This window comes from Pongo pygmaeus, chromosome 11 (genome assembly GCF_028885625.2).
Source record: "Pongo pygmaeus isolate AG05252 chromosome 11, NHGRI_mPonPyg2-v2.0_pri, whole genome shotgun sequence".
NCBI classification, from domain to species: domain Eukaryota; kingdom Metazoa; phylum Chordata; class Mammalia; order Primates; family Hominidae; genus Pongo; species Pongo pygmaeus.
In genome coordinates, this window is record NC_072384.2 from 65039857 (window position 1) to 65058057 (window position 18201).

At 34.8% G+C, this 18201-nt stretch overlaps 1 protein-coding gene across 4 annotated transcripts in view; it reads left to right on the top strand.

Annotated features, from left to right (window-relative positions):
• CSRNP3 (cysteine and serine rich nuclear protein 3) overlaps positions 1-18201 on the top strand; it is a 218758-nt gene that overhangs the window by 16116 nt on the left and 184441 nt on the right. For 3 of the 4 annotated variants that reach the window (XM_063647603.1, XM_063647601.1, XM_063647605.1), the window contains exon 2: positions 7715-7884. The gene's annotated coding sequence lies outside the window, so the exon portion shown is untranslated. Of the gene's footprint in view, positions 1-7312; positions 7338-7714; positions 7885-18201 lie in introns of those variants that run through there. The other variant, XM_063647602.1, reaches the window with a different exon arrangement.

Genomic DNA, 18201 nt, shown 5'->3' on the forward strand with positions numbered 1-18201 from the left:
TGGAATCAGTAATAATGCAACAATTCCCATTAGAGCTCTTTTATTTTATTTTATTTTATTTTATTATTTTTGAGACTGAGTCCCACTGTCACCCAGGCTATCTTGGCTCACTGCAGCCTCCACCTCCCAGGTTCAAGCAATTTTTCTATGCCTCAACCTCCCAAGTAGCTGGTATTACAGGCATGTGCCACCACATTCGGCTAATTTTTGTATTTTTAGTAGAGATGGGGTTTCACTGTGTTGGCCAGGCTGGTCTCAAACTCCTGGCCTCCCGTGATCCACCTGCCTAGGCCTCCCAAAGTCCTGGGATTACAGGATATCTATTTTAAAAACCTAATAAGATATCATCTTTTTGGACCAACAAAGGACTTGTGAGCAGACCTTGGAGTAGAATTGAGGAACTTCTGACTTCTAACATACACAACAAATACAATTTTTCAGTGCTAGAAAATATAAATCAAGTCATCTGTACTTCCCTCTGTTTGCTAACAGTTTCTTCCAGCCATGTACTGTCAGAAAGAACATTCTGTATTATAGGGTGTTTTTAAAATATTGTTTATGATCACTTTTGCTTGACTATGTGGATGGGACAAACTCAATAAAGAATGTTCATAATAACTGTTTTTTCCCGTAGCTTTCCTCCCTTTCCACCTATTACTGCAGACATCTGAAAGGGAGTAGCATCCTATTCTCTCTCACAATTTAGCTTTCTCTGTATGATCTTGCTTCTATTGCCATGGAATCATTACAACATCGCAATTTTGGTAGTTTAACTAGAGTGTACTACAGAATTAGATTGGTGAAAACAAACTAGAATAAAACAATTCCTTTCTCTCTCACTCAATCTGTCTGTCTCTCTCTCACTTGCTCTCGCTCTTTCTCTTTCTGAGTCTCCTAAGTTTTGTTTAAAATTACTAAACTGTTATTTTGAATATTTTAATTCAAACTGTGATTATTCTGTGTCTTAATCAGTTCTGGTTACCACAACAAAATATCATAGACTGGGAGAATTATAAACAACAGAAATTTATTTCTCACAGTTCTGGAGGATGGCAGTCCAAGATCAAGGTGCTGATAGATATTGTGTCTATCAGAAACTAAGGTGGAAAAAATATTTTCCACCTTATTTTTGTGTTTGCTTAGATACATAATCATACAATTCAATCTTTCTCTAATGACTTTGTGCAAGTATCTTCAGAGCTTCCAGGGCATAGAAGGATAAATGTGAGCAAATATATCACCTTGACAGAAATTATTTACATTGATTTTATATTAGATAAAGAAATCAATTAAACACCTATATAGTGCAACAATTTCCAAATAGTTTCTTATAACTGATAAACATAAGGTACAACAGCATTTTTAAAAATCAGCAATAGCTTTCAGTCTTTCAGAACTTTCCTGCAATATTTCTAAAACTGTCAAACATCACTTCAAGACGAGCATCTCTCTAACCAAATAAAGGTTACGTTAGGTCTACAAGTGAGTTTTTAAGGTGCAGGCTACTTGGCTTTCAAACAGGGTCAACCCAGAGCCAGAGTCCTATAGTCCCTATTGTAGCAGGAGTGGTGATTTGACTTTCAAAAATTTTGAATAAATAACTTTAGGGAGAATGGTAGATAAAATAGTTATTAACTCCATGCCTCCATCTTCCCATCAATAAATAAATTCTTGAGAATGATCACCATCTACATATTGCCTTTTCTCTATTGAATTAAAATAAATATTTCTTTAGAGTGATAAAAGAAAGCTTACATTTTTGTTGTTATTTTTGCCACAGTAGCACCACAAGTGGCACAAATTATCTGGATGATTATTATTTTAAATCTAGTGGGTAAGGTGCCTCCACCATCATCAAATAACTAACAAAGCTAGAAACCAGAGATGGTCCTAAGTGAAATTAAGTAACCAAATTCTTTTAGGAAATACTTTAACCTTCCCTCCACTTTGTCCTCTTTCTAAATTCTTTTTGTTTAACTCATTTGTATTCTGCTTCATTTTCCTTTACAGTACTCTTCATAACTTGTTTTATTTTTATTTTTATTTTTTATTTTTTTTATTATTATTATACTTTAAGTTTTAGGGTATATCTGCACAATGTGCAGGTTAGTTACATATGTATTCATGTGCCTTGCTGGTGCGCTGCACCCATTAACTCGTCATTCAGCATTAGGTATATCTTCTAATGCTATCCCTCCCCCCTCCCCCCACCTCACAACAGTCCCCAGAATGTGATGTTCCCCCTCCTGTGTCCATGTGTTTTCATTGTTCAATTCCCATCTATGAGTGAGAACATGTGGTGTTTGGTTTTTTGTCCTTGCGATAGTTTACTAAGAATGATGATTTCCAATTTCATCCATGTCCCTACAAAGGACATGAACTCATCATTTTTTATGGCTGCATAGTATTCCATGGTGTATATATGCCACATTTTCTTAATCCAGTCTATCATTGTTGGACATTTGGATTGGTTCCAAGTCTTTGCTATTGTGAATAGTGCCGCAATAAACATACGTGTGCATGTGTCTTTATAGCAGCATGATTTATAGTCCTTTGGGTATATATCCAGTAATGGGATGGCTGGGTCAAATGGTATTTCTAGTTCTAGATCCCTGAGGAATCGCCACACTGACTTCCACAATGGTTGAACTAGTTTACAGTCCCACCAACAGTGTATAAGTGTTCCTATTTCTCCACATCCTCTCCAGCACCTGTTGTTTCCTGACTTTTTAGTGATTGCCATTCTAACTGGTGTGAGATGGTAGCTCGTTGTGGTTTTGATTTGCATTTCTCTGATGGCCAGTGATGATGAGCATTTTTTCATGTGTCTTTTGGCTGCATAAATGTCTTCTTTTGAGAAGTGTCTGTTCATATCCTTTGCCCGCTTTTTGATGGGGCTGTTTGTTTTTTTCTTGTAAATTTGTTGGAGTTCATTGTAGATTCTGGATATTAGCCCTTTGTCAGATGAGTAGGTTGCGAAAATTTTCTCCCATTTTGTAGGTTGCCTGTTCACTCTGATGGTAGTTTCTTTTGCTGTGCAGAAGCTCTGTAGTTTAATTAGATCCCATTTGTCAATTTTGGCTTTTGTTGCCATTGCTTTTGGTGTTTTAGACATGAAGTCCATGCCCATGCCTATGTCCTGAACGGTAATGCCTAAGTTTTCTTCTAGGGTTTTTATAGTTTTAGGTCTAATGTTTAAGTCTTTAATCCATCTTGAATTAATTTTTGTATAAGATGTAAGGAAGGGATCCAGTTTCAGCTTTCTACATATGGCTAGCCAGTTTTCCCAGCACCATTTATTAAATAGGGAATCCTTTCCCCTTTGCTTGTTTTTCTCAGGTTTGTCAAAGATCAGATAGTTGTAGATATGCAGCGTTGTTTCTGAGGGCTCTGTTCTGTTCCATTGATCTATATCTCTGTTTTGGTACCAGTACCATGCTGTTTTGGTTACTGTAGCCTTGTAGTATAGTTTGAAGTCAGGCAGCGTGATGCCTCCAGCTTTGTTCTTTTGGCTTAGGATTGACTTGGTGATGTGGGCTCTTTTCTGGTTCCATATGAACTTTAAAGTAGTTTTTTCCAATTCTGTGAAGAAAGTCATTGGTAGCTTGATGGGGATGGCATTGAATCTATAAATTACCTTGGGCAGTATGGTCATTTTCACGATATTGATTCTTCCTACCCATGAGCATGGAATGTTCTTCCATTTGTTTGTATCCTCTTTTATTTCATTGAGCAGTGGTTTGTAGTTCTCCTTGAAGAGGTCCTTCACATCCCTTGTAAGTTGGATTCCTAAGTATTTTATTCTCTTTGAAGCAATTGTGAATGGGAGTTCACTCATGATTTGGCTCTCTGTTTGTCTGTTATTGGTGTATAAGAATGCTTGTGATTTTTGTACATTGATTTTGTATCCTGAGACTTTGCTGAAGTTGCTTATCAGCTTAAGGAGATTTTGGGCTGAGACAATGGGGTTTTCTAGATATACAATCATGTCATCTGCAAACAGGGACCATTTGACTTCCTCTTTTCCTGATTGAATACCCTTTATTTCCTTCTCCTGCCTAACTGCCCTGGCCGGAACTTCCAACACTATGTTGAATAGGAGTGGTGAGAGAGGGCATCCCTGTCTTGTGCCAGTTTTCAAAGGGAATGCTTCCAGTTTTTGCCCATTCAGTATGATATTGGCTGTGGGTTTGTCATAGATAGCTCTTATTATTTTGAGATATGTCCCATCAATACCTAATTTCTTGAGAGTTTTTAGCATGAAGCGTTGTTGAATTTTGTCAAAGGCCTTTTCTGCATCTATTGAGATAATCATGTGGTTTTTGTCTTTGGTTCTGTTTATATGCTGGATTACATTTATTGATTTGCGTATATTGAACCAGCCTTGCATCCCAGGGATGAAGCCCACTTGATCATGGTGGATAAGCTTTTTGATGTGCTGCTGGATTCTGTTTGCCAGTATTTTATTGAGGATTTTTGCATCAATGTTCATCAAGGATACTGGTCTAAAATTCTCTTTTTTGGTTGTGTCTCTGCCAGGCTTTGGTATCAGGATGATGCTGGCCTCATAAAATGAGTTAGGGAGGATTCCCTCTTTTTCTATTGATTGGAATAGTTTCAGAAGGAATGGTACCAGTTCCTCCTTGTACCTCTGGTAGAATTCGGCTGTGAATCCATCTGGTCCTGGACTCTTTTTGGTTGGTAAGCTATTGATTATTGCCACAATTTCAGAGCCTGTTATTGGTCTATTCAGAGATTCAACTTCTTCCTGGTTTAGTCTTGGGAGAGTGTGTGTGTCGAGGAATTTATCCATTTCTTCTAGATTTTCTAGTTTATTTGTGTAGAGGTGTTTGTAGTATTCTCTGATGGTAGTTTGTATTTCTGTGGGATCAGTGGTGATATCCCCTTTATCATTTTTAATTGCGTCTATTTGATTCTTCTCTCTTTTTTTCTTTATTAGTCTTGCTAGCGGTCTATCAATTTTGTTGATCCTTTCAAAAAACCAGCTCCTGGATTCTTATTCCCCAACTCCCACCTCAAAGGAACTATTGACCTCTTCAGCCATGTGACTTGTCAGGTTTTCTGATTGTAACTGCTCATCAGAGCCACTAAATCCTCCCTACTAGGATTTTCCTTTTTCCCATCATTTCTACCTCCTTTATTGTAGACCCTCTGTTTTCTGATGAAATAACAAGCTAATGAGTTGTCCCTTTAAAATGTAAGCCAGATCTTGGCACTATACTACTTAAATTCTATAGTTTTAAGTACCTATAGTGGCTTTCATCTCACTTAGAGAAATAGCCAAAGTCCTTGAAGGCTCTACACAGTCTAGCCCTGAAGCCCCGTCTGACCTTATAACCCACTGTGTCTCTCTTGGGCTTTGGCACACACCATTCCTTTGTCCTAGACTGCTTTTCCCTAAGAAGCCCAAATTGTTGGTTCCCTCACCTCCTCCATGTTATTACCTCTTGGTGGAATGACATTAGTTCACTGATCAACTAAAAATGAAATGTTCTTGCTCAGTCAACCCTATAGTCACCATATTACTTAATGGCTTATTTTTCTCGATAGTATTTATCTCCATACGATGTTTATATATTTAATTTATTTTTTCTTATTATTATTTGTCTACTCCTTTCCCTAATAATACCCAGTAAGTAAGCACTATTACAGTAAAAAAAAAAAAAAAGAAAAGAAAAAAAGAACAAAACAAAACTTGTTGTCGATGTTGCTTCTTTGTCACTCCCCAGCATCTAAAATAGTCATTGGAACGTAATAAAAGCTCAGTAGATGTTTACTGAATAATGAATGGCCCTTAAACAAATGACAGACAAATAGATCTCTTTTCTATAGAACAGCATAAATGACCAAAGGATGATACTCAAATTCCCTAAAAAAAAAAAAAAAAAGGAGTCACTGGTGCTCAGCGTAGAGGCCAACAGAATATGATGATACGATAAGGTAGAGGTAAGTCTGTTAGAAGCCAAAGCCATCTATAAGCTGGGGATATGAGGAAGCAGAAAATAAAGAAACAGAGGAAGCCGGTCAACAGAAAGACCTGGAATAAATATGCCCCAAGGAATTTTAGCATCAAAATCAAGGGTGAGCATGATGTCCATGAGTGGCACAAGGAGGGTGGTCAGTCCCTAGTTTGCTACTTTATTTAAAAAAAAAAAGTCACTTCAGTTAGACTTGATTCTTACTACCAGAAAGTTATAGATAGGACCACCATGCTGGTATTTGATGGCTTAAGATGTCACCTCTCCTTGATATCATATGTTGTGCAGGTGTCTTTTGTAAAATAAATTTGTTCCCCAAACTGATGCATCTCTAGTCAAGAGGGTTTCAGATAGTGTGTTGAGCTGAAGGGGAAGAGACTGTTTTGATTCCCTAGTCTGTTAACCCTTCAAAGTTGTCTATCCAAACCAATCTTGGGCTATCTTGTAGAGCCAGTTCAAGTTGGGATTTAAATTACAGTGCAGTCTAAAAATTGCTCCTTTGACTTTGTAAACAAAATTAATAAGAGAAAGAAAAATGCAGAATCTGAATATGACTGGAGCATTGGCCAGAGTTAGAGGAGATTAAATAAGGAAAGCATAGAGCAAAATGACCTGGACCCAATTAACAGCTTCACCCTTTGGCCTGAGCATGCTTTCTCTGGCTCTCCACAGGTCACACTTCTTACTACCTACTGTCTCCTTGAATAAGAGGTCATTTACTATTGTACTTATGCTTTCATTTTCTTTCAGGTGAAATATTTCTTGGTATCCTTGTTGCAAATAACTGTAGGCAAAAGAGAAGACTAAGATGACTATGGTTCTGTTACATATGACCCAACTTACTTATCTAGGTTACCTACCAGTGCAGGAATTTTTGTTTGCAACCCATGCTCACCTTCACTGTTTCTCTACATAGCTATGAAGAAATTACTACTCTCAGGTTTAGTGATTCATCTAAATTGACATAAACAAATTTTAAGAAATGTATCAGGCTACATATGACTGGCTTTCACTGACCATGTTAATACAGAGAGTGAAGAGATTTAAATTAATATTTTATTCAACAAAAGATTTAAGGACTCTGGTTTACCATGTATAAAATCTATTCAGCTAACCTCCTTGACATAGGACTCAAGTATTCCCTGTAGCTCTTCTAAATTGACTGGAAACATGATAAGGCATCTAAATTCTGCAGGTATCGCCATTTCTAGCAACCAGTTTGATTTTTGATGGACAAAGAGCCCCAAGAAAATAGATGCCTTTTTACCTGAGAAAAAAGAAATCCCAAGCAAGATAGACATACTCTAATCAGTATGCTCTGGATATGACAGCATGCAAGTGAGTGATCTATTTTGTTCTGAACTCTGGCTCTGTCAGTGACAACACAGGATTTACTAGAACAAATCAAATAAGTGTATTTGACTCCCATTTTGACATTTCAAAACAGTAAGCCATATCTCCTTATGCAGCAAATATATTCATATTTTTAATTTTTACTTTTTCTTATAAGACACTGTTGTCAGAATGAGAAGGAAAATAACGACTTAGGGTAGAATAGTTTTCAATGCTTTCCAACATTATGGGAAAAATAATTTCTGCATGGATATGATAATGTGGTTCAAAAATTTACAGCCCCCACAAATGACTTTGAGACTTTGACTATGCAATCAGCAGCCAAATATTTCAATGCTTCATTGCTCCTGTTCCTGTTACAGGTACATGTGACAGCATCGCAGCTATGAGTGGAATTTTAAAGGGGAAGTTTGAAGAAGTCAACGGCTCCTCACCCTGCTCTTCAGTGCAGGAATCAGATGATGAAGTTTTCAGCTGTGACAGTACTGAGAGTGTTGATAGTGTCAGTTGTTCAGTTTTAATGATTTTACCAGTGAGTATCTAAAGCTCTATTTCAGTTGTGCTCTAAATTGTGTTGCATGGGCCATTCTTGGGGGCTTTAGCTTAATTCACTGGCTTGTATCTGCTCTTAAATTCTTCCTCATATCAAAATATTTGTAAAACATGACATAATTTTGGTTAATTAAACTTCAGCAGTATACTTCTTCTCATTTCTATGAAGTGAGTATATAGGAGGCAGAAATGAGTCCAATCGGAGGTAAGCAGACAGCAACTGGAAATAATTTAATGAGTGTCTTCAGCTTGCTGAAATAAATCTGTCTTTTGAAATCTAATCAGTTAAGCCATTTTGAATGTCTATAGATTGGTCAATGAGTTACAGAATATTTACAGTGCTGAGGGTAACACATTTACTTCCTAGATGAGAAAATGATGTTTATTTTTTAAAAGATTGCTTATATGAAATCAAGGCCTTGAAAGCCTTGACATCCTATAGTTGTTTGGACACAGGTAAAACTCAGACTCAAGGCCAAGTTCATGCTCTTGAGTAAGCGCAGCTTTCTTCATGTATATACTTCTCCCAAGCAGTTCATGTGAATAATACCATCTAGCTTAGTATGATATGTTCTAACTTAAAAGTCTACCTATTTTCAAACGGCAGTCCTTGTAACAGATGCACATATGAAGGTTGTGAAATAAGTGATCCTTTTCCAACAGCTCTGTGCTCATTCAACCTCAATTATTAAGGGAAAAGGAATCTCAAAATTATATTTTAGAAGAGTTAACAAGCAAAGCAAAACTAAATGAAGTGAAAGCCCCTTACCTTCACCCACTCCTCATGAGATGATAGGTGTAAACTTCCTTTTAACGTTGTATTCTACGAGTAAAGGTAAAAATTATTCAACATAAAAGAGTATCATTCAAGAGAGGCTATTTTCACAATAGTTTTTTTCTAGCATTATTTTTCTGGGGTATTTGTATTTGGGGAGTTTAAACTCACCAAAACAGCCTTAATGGGTGTAGCAAGCCAACATGGCACATGTATACCTATGTAACAAATCCGCACGTTGTACACATGTACCCCAGAACTTAAGTATAATTTTTTAAAAATTCATCCAGTGTAGTTCTGTGATCCGAGATCCTATTTTTAATCCTCCTCCCTCTCCCCCAGGATTCAAAATTTTATTTGGTATTCATAATTCTCCATCATTGTTAGAATAATTTTGAATAAAAATGTTTATCTCTTGACTGCAGTAGGACCTATTTTATTTGAAACTTTTAGAAAGTATTAAAAAAGTGAGGAGGAGATAAAAACATTTGGGAGAAGGGAAAATACAAGAGCTGTTCTCAGGATATGATTCTCCAGTTATGTAGAAAAGTTACAGCCAGAGAGTAGAATTTCAGAAGATAGGTTTTGTTTGGGATTTATCTAAAGCCTTTTCACACCTCGCTCCAAGTGACTGTAACCTTGTGGATGGCACTGATATTGCCTTTCCTACTGAGCCGTTACCTAAAATGCCTAGAAGAGTACTGAGCACTGGAAGATGCTGCAGTTTTTTACTGAGTGAATAAATTATTTTCTGACAAATCTTAAAAGCTGGAGAGAATGAGTCTACTGGATATTCTTACCCTTAGACAAGCAATAGTACATATTTACATTCAAGACCCTTGGGAGCACTCTATTCATACCCTATTCTCCCTGTGTACTTGGGAGAGCTCTTCTTTTTCAAATCCTAGAGCACTGCAGGAGCTACCTACTATTTCTCAATCTTTTTTTTTCCTTTAGCCACTTCTAAAAATCATCATCAGTTTAAAACCCTGTATCTTTGAGATGCTTCCTCATCTAGCAGTGCAGTGCAATGTTTTCCACACCCCTGTGATTTTTTTTTTTTTTTAAATCGCCAGCATGCTTACAACCTCCTAGATGTCTATGACTTTCCTAAAGTTACAAATTGGTTCTCTCCTGGAAAAATCAATTGCAGGACTTCTCTATGCAAGACATTTATTGATTTCTATAGCTTGTAAGTTCACAAAGTACCTACAATGTTCATTTAAACACCATCAAGCCTTACAATTATGGCTCAAGATGCTTTCCAGATGAAAGTGATGTTCTGGTGGTTTAGGGAAGTTTGAAAAATTATAGGTCAGGCAGTTGTTCTGAGCACCTGAACAGTTCCCTGGAAGGTTAACAGTATAGTGGAGAGTGGTTTTATTTTTTAATAACTATTTTGACGTGTGGTTTTAACTGCTCCACTCCACTACCATTACTCTAGTCTAGAAAGGAGAAAACACATACATATCCACTGTGGTCAGAGGAGGATACTTAGGCTATTAAAGAAGGCAGCTGCAAAGTTTGATGAGATTCCCCCCCGCACCCGTAGTGTTGTTGATGTACTTTTGTTTGTGAATTTTCAAGGGTTTTGAAGGAAACATTTGTTGATACTCCTCTGGAAGGGAATGGTGATATGCATCATTGAACAACTTGTAATTGAGTGTGTAATCAGAACCATGACTTGAGATAAACAGTGGGGAGGAAGGATAAAGAATAAATGGCAATATGACTTACGGGGGACTATCTATCACTGTGGGTTACTCTTAGCCTGATCACAAACACAAAACTTTATTAATTATTTTATAAAGTTGGGAAAATTGAAGAAGAAAACCCATGTTAGTGTTTTTAAGAAGATTGAATGCTCTCTATATAACTGAGACAAAAACTAACAGTAAAGAGTCAAACCTCATTTTGAATTCAAAGACTACGAGAACTAGTAGGACCTTTGAGAGTGTCTAGGCTGACTCCCTTATTTTGCAGATGTGGAGACTAAGGTCTAGGAAGAGTAATTTGACAAGAATCAAAATGTGAGCTGGTGGCAGAGGACTTTAATGTAGATCCCTAGAGTCTACCTCTCTACCAGACCACATGGCTCTCTGATGGTTCAGTTACAAGCCTGGCTACTAAGTAGTGGGACACAAATCAAGTGAAAGACATGGCTGTATCTTAGATGCTAGCATCTCTTATAAATAGAATGAATCTATCTTTTGGTAAATGTAACTGGCTTCTCATTTCTTATTGCCTTTTTTTGGCTTTAGGGCAGTGCTAGTGATGAGTTTATGGGCAAATTCAATGAGCTAAATGACATAGTGGGCAGAGAATTCAATCTGAGTGTGAAAGAACATTTTACTTCCCCTTTCTGTAACTAAGTGACAGGGCAGATTGTTGAGACTTTCCTTGTATGTCACTGACATTGATGGAAATATCTTACAGCAAACATGTTGTTTTACATTTACATGAAGGAAATCGGTTTGTCTTGGTGACATAATGCTGCTTGTGATAACGTGAAAATGTTACAATGAAAAGTAGGTGAGATGAAGTATGCAGTGTGAATCTTTAACAGCAGCTAACAAATCAAGGGTTAGTTCATTTACTTTAAAGGTAAAACCTTTGTATATTCCACTTTTGCCAGATGGATGAATGGATATCCTGGACTCCCTGAAAAAAAGATAATATCTTTCTATCTCTTGAACTCCAGGACCTTGCATTACTTGTTCAATAATTCAAGAATTCAGAAACCCACTTACCCTGCATTTCAATTTGACTCACTTAGTCACAGCTTCTGACTGAATGGAGTAATTATATTCAACTTTACTGGCTTGGGATAGAGTTGGATTTTATATTTGCTTGTTTGTTTTAATTCCCAACAAACTTCATTTAAATTTGGCTTTAAACTCAAAAGCACAATTGGACCAAATTTCAAATAAAATTTTATTTATCTATAACAATGAATCTAGAAAAACAACAATCACAGTGGTTTTAACTCTCAAGTAGCTGTCATGAAAAACTAAATATAAAGTTAGTCCTGGTGATGTTAATGGTACTATCGCTCACATCATTTGAAGGATATGGGTTTATTAGCATGAGATCCAAAATACATCATAGAAAACCGCCAAATTTCCCACATCTATTATTTACTCAGGATGTTCATAGATGGAATTGATACTGTAGCTACATTTCATAAAGAGCACAAGAATTAAAGTTGCTATTAAATATTAAAGATACCATCTTCACATTAGTGATCAAAACATTTTCATCTGACAGTGTAATTTATTTACAAATAAATCTTAGAGTGTTTGTATTTTATGAACCTCTTGTTAGAGAATCACATCCTTACTTCGGGTCCATCTAGGAGTGGTCACAGGCAATAAATAAATGATTGCCCAACTGTAAAATATCATGGCTTGAAAAATGAATCCAAACAAATTTAGGTGATTAAAATTCTACTAACCATCTTCAAAGTACCATCATCTTCTAGCTTTGGTTTGAATACCAGAGATTGACTTGCTTTATACTTGCTGTTTATGATGGTGATGATGAAATCAGCGCCTGAAGCAAATGTCCTTGTGTTTCTCAAAAGATTTTGAAATTCACTTTGCAGATCAGGCAGTCTGATGCTTTCTGACAGCTTGGGGGAAGAGTATTTGTGTGCAAGTGAATGCAGGAAGGAATTAAACATGGTCCTGCTTAAAACAAAAAAAAGAGAGAGAGAGAGTTGGTGCGATTTCTAAATAGGCTGCAATAATATTTAATCCTTTCACTCTGGGAAGTGCATGTTTGTATATAAAAAGAAATCCTTCTTTCTTGTTTGAGGAATCTGTAAATACGCTGGGAATGATTTAGGGCCACAGAATTATTGTACCGTATGTTTTACATGTTCGGCTACAGTGATCTTGCAGGAACTAGAATAGTTAAGTAAGTCTCAAAAATACTGAATTCCATTAAGAACTGGACTAAGGTTAAAAGCATAGTTTTTAAATGTAAGGAAGAAAGAGCAATCAGAATAAATATAACAAAACCAAAAAGATAACTTGCTTTTCAACCAAAAACCAGCACGTAAAAACTTGGAAAAACATCTTTTTAATGACATTTAATTTTCAGATAGAAAACTATTTGCAGTGAGTTAAAATTACAATGGACTCTCAGTTTGTTGCATTTGCCTTTATCTCACAAATATTATAATAAGGGAGTAGTAGTAAAGACTGAGTTATATAATTTACAGTTCTAGACATTTGAATAAAATTTTATGAAACTTGATTTATATAGTGAACTCTTAAGTCTCTTTACAATCCTTAATGTACAACTGCAACAGTCTTAGCATCACCAAAAAAAAAAAACAGGAAAGATAACACCAAAAACTCAAACTCAATTAAAACAATTTTCAGAAGCAACATGCAAGCTGGTAAAGAGTGCTAGATAGAGTGCTAAAAGCACTAGATATTTCCATGGTGAGACCCAGTCTGTGGTGGGTCCCATTAATTGTGTCATGTAGATATGCAAAATACGTAAACTGTTACATATTTTTATGCCATTGGATTATAATGTTGGTGGAAATAGCATGTGAGATGGAAAATGCACATATTTTACTTACAAATCGTATAAATAATATATACATATGTATATATGTATATGTATACACACATATATGTATATGTGTATATGTATATATGTATATGTGTATATATATGTATACATATATATATACACACACACACACACACACACATATATATATTTTGAGACAGAGTCTCACTCCGTCATTCAGGCTGGAGTGCAGTGGCACAATCTTGCATTCTTGGCTCACTGCAACCTCCACCTGCCGGGCTCAAGTGATTCTCCTGCCTCAGCCTTCTGAGTAGCTGGGATTACAGGCATGTGCCACTATGCCTGGCTAATTTTTGTATTTTTTGTGTAGACGGGGTTTCACTATGTTAGCCAGGCTGGTCTTGAACTCCTGACCTCAGGTAATCCTCCCACCTAGGCCTCTCAAAGTGCTAGGATTACAGGCGTGAGCCACTGTGCCTGGCCGTTATTTATATTTGATCTTGAAATTTGTTCTAATGCCTACAACTCCCACATTTTTGAAAATGTATACACTTTAAATTTATCAGAGCCTAGGGTATTTAATTCCATCTTTGAGAACCTTGGTTTGGAAGAAATCATGGAAATTAATATTATATATAATTTTTCCAACATAGCCTGTCCTATTTTATGATTTCCTCCAAAGATGCTGTCCATTATCTTCTTGCTCTGTCAGATCCGACTTTCTACTGTTTGCTGTTTCTATGACAACCATCATTTTGGCTTGGAGAGATTAGCACATATTCCAGATATATATACATTTATAGATATATATTTCAAGAACTCTTTACTTGCCAAAAGGATTGATGATTAGGCTTCCCATTATAGTGGTCATTAATCAGTTATAATGAAATGCTACGCTAAGATCATGGTTACATAAGACAGATGTCATACTTTTGGCTTAGATTTTTATAAATAGGCATAAAGCTAGAGAGGCTGCAAAAGGAAACCTAGGGAGTTAAGTTAACTAAGTAATTCATGAACATTAATAAGAAAAGTTATATGTTTTTAAAATGCCCTTCAAAGTCTGATAAACAAATGTTTCATTGAAAAATAAAAGAATGGAGTCCAAAAAGGATAAACACAGCCTACATTAACATTATCATTTTCAACAGAGTAGCTCTTCTGTAGTAGCTTTGTAGTGAGAGTATGGAAATGGTTGAAATTTGTAATTACAATTATTTTAAGCTCCTTGATGGCAGGACCTTTGTCCTATATTTCCCCCACATTGCTGAATGGGGGTAATCAGAATAGCGAGTGTTATTGAGCAGTTTATGATTTGGCAGGCATTGTGCTCAATGCTTTAAACAAATTATCTCATTTAATTCTCCTTACTTTAGTTGCTAAATATGTTTATTTTTGATTGGTATGTTCATGACTTTTTACTAAAAAAGATTCAATTGATGAAATATTTTCTTCATCTTAAGTATATCATGAGTCAACTGAAATAGGCCAATTGTAGAGCAATTATTAAGATTGTTAAATACAATTAGGGTCTCCTTCAACAGGTCGAGATTTATTGAAAAAAAGTTTTCATATCAGATGTTCATGAAGATTCCAATTTACACGTACACTATTGCCAGTCTGAACTAGGTAACTTCCCAAACTCCTCATATAGTTTCATTAACCTTTCAATTTATTACTAAATCAGAATTCAGCGTTCTCATTTATTAGTAAATTAGAACATTGAAATATTTAGAACTGATGTATTTAACATTTCTTTCTTTAAAAAGCTGCAATGTAGAAAAAAGTTTTAGCTTTAAGGATGATTTTTGCAGTATTTTTTTTTATGGTGAAAAAGTATACAGAACCTACATACTATGCAATTAGTTGAATAATCTTTGGAAAATCCACATAATTAATTATTATATAATCAACAAAAACAGCTGAATAAATGTATCTATTGACATAAAAATATATTCACATTTATAAAGAAGTTTGCAAAATTATATTAATTTCATCAATTTTTATAAAATCTTAAATATGTGGTATAATGAGATCCAGAAGGAAAAAGAAAAACACACATTTTCTATAGATGGTAATATTCAAAAAGTAGTAGAATTCTGAGTGTTTTTAAAAATCTATATATATTTTCACAATTTATTTTTATATACTTTATCCTAACTAGATCTATTTTGTTATTATAATAGTTTTCTAGAATTTTCCAGCAATATGATTATTGCTGTTTATGACTTACTTGTAGATTAATCTTAGAGCAAATCTCTAAAGGTGGAAATCATAATTAAAAGGGTGTTGTTTTTAATTGCCCTACAGAAAGCTTTACCAATGTATATGCCCACTTCTAATATGTGAGTGCATATTTCCTCAACACCTTACCAAACACCTTACCAAAACTGATTCGGTATTTTCTCTCTGTCTTCTGTCTGTCTGAATCTCTCTTTCTCTCTCCCCCCTGCCACCAGCTCTCTCTCTCTCTCTTCCCCTGTCTCTCTCTCTCTCTCTCACTGTGTATGTATAAATACATTCATATATGCTTACATTATAGACCCACACACATACATACATAGATTAATATGATTAGTGAAAACATATACCAATGTTTGCACTTGAATTTCTCTGAATTCTAGGAAGCTAATTATTTATGTATTTAATCATTTGCCTTGTGTATGTGTGTGTGTGTATGTGTGTGAATTGCGTATCCAGGTTTTTATTATGATGGTGATTTTCTTTTTCATTGTTTTATAATATTAAGGATTAGTTATTTGGTGTTTGCATACACAATATCTTTCCTATTTTGTCATTTTTCTTCTAACTCTATGTTTGCTAGTGAAATATATCTGTACTGTCAAATATATTATGAATTTAGCTTTAGGAACTGTTTAGGCAAACTTCTCTTGCAAAGATCAATTGTACACAAATAATTGTTTCTAGGATTTTCATAAATTTCTATATGTATTTAAACCTTTAGTCCATTTGAAAATTTTATTGGCACGTTGTGTGAAATTTAGAGATAATTTTCCTGTTTTCCTAAAATCATATATTGAATAATATATTATTTGTTATTTATTTGTAATTCTGTTCTTATGCTAAATTATCACATATAGTGTGATCATTGTTTATGGTTTTCTTTTTATTACATGCTCTGGTTATTTTAAAACCAACATTAGTGTTATATTATGGCTTTGTAGTAGATTTTATTATCTCAGATGAGAGTTCTCAATTTTACCTAACCCACCACTATTAACAGAAAAACAGTATACTACCATACTCTTAAAGTTTAACATTATCTCACGTGATTATTATTTAAATGTTAGAAGAATATTTTTAAGCTAATAAACAAACTTGTTATGCCATTGGAATTACATTAAATATGTAGATTAATTTAGGCAACACATTAGATATCTTTTTGTATTTAACTATTATTTTATGCACAGCAGAATTTTATGTTTTTCTTTTTGCAATGCATATTCCCTGCTAAGTTTTTAACAATTGTTTCTACTATAATGGGATTTTGTAATTATATGTTCTGAAAGGCTTTTTGGGTACTAGAAAGGGTATAGTGCTTTAAAAATGGAAATGCCTCCACCATTTCACCTTTAATTTAGTCATAGGATATACTTTGTCCTAAATTAAGGAGATATTTTTCCATTAATTCTTTCTAATTAATAATGAGTGTAAAGTTGTATCAGATTCTCAATAGTACATAGCAAGGTAGTCCTATTTTGACCTATTAATATGATAAAATGAAAAATATTCTTCCTAATATAAAACTATAATTGCCTTTGAATCTATTTCATTGTAAATTAATTTCTTTAATTTCACGAGTATCTAATTAATCTGGCAATGTATGTGCATTAAGACACCTTTAAAAATGTTCAAGATTATCTTAAAATACATTTTTAAAATACATTTCAAATTCACATAAAAAAGAGATAATAAGATGAAAGTTATACAAGACAGTACTACCAATAACCCTCTTGCGTCTGATCCTTCATTTTAGTGTTGAATATTTTTGAAACATCATATCATTTAATCCTCACAAAACAACATATGGGGTGAGTAGGAATGGTAGTCCTAGCAGAGTTTATTCTTATGTGAAAGATAAGGAAACTGAGATGCAAAGGGGATAAGTAGCTTATCTAAGTCCACACAGCTTATAAACGCTGGCATTAAAAACTTAAAACCAGCTCAAACTCCAGTGCCCGCACTGTTAACCACTATAGTATGCTATCCTATCTACAAGAAAATAAAAATAATTTTTTCATTTCCATGCCATGTAACAAAACTGTTTTCAAAAGCTTTAATTTAAAAAATTCTGCATTAAATACAAGCGGTCCTTTAGTTCTTATCTTTAGTATTATTAATTAGAATAAAATGACGGTACCACTGGAAGTGATAGAGATTGAGATTCTGATCAAGTTTAACCATCTATGCTGATTACCATTAAAATTAGTTTTGTAAAATGCTGAAACTCTCATGTCCTTGCTTTTGGTACCTCACATGACTAAAAAAATATAAATTCTTTACATATCTCAAGAGTTTATTAAAATTCTATTTATACAAGGGCTAATGGAGCACACCACATGTTAAAGACTACACTGAAGACGTATTGCTGCGTATGAGTAGACTGAAAAGGATGTTTCTATCCTAAGGAACTTATACTCTACTTGAGAAGTTCAGACTAATAGACATGACATGTTTTAGCATGCAACCATGCTAAAAAATATAATTGTCAACTAGTACATTGTATAGATTGGAGAAAAATTAACTCTTATTTCCAGAAAACTTCAACCTGGAGAAAGTACATCATTAAATGGAAGCAAATTTTGTGGGATTGGGGTTATAAGTTCATTCTTCAAACAAAATGTTTCTTGACAAGTAAGATCTGATTCTCAGTTTTAGGGAGTCAAGACGAACAAACAAGCAAGCAAAAACTACTAACCAACTTTGGGTTTCCAGTGATTTCTGTCCTATAAA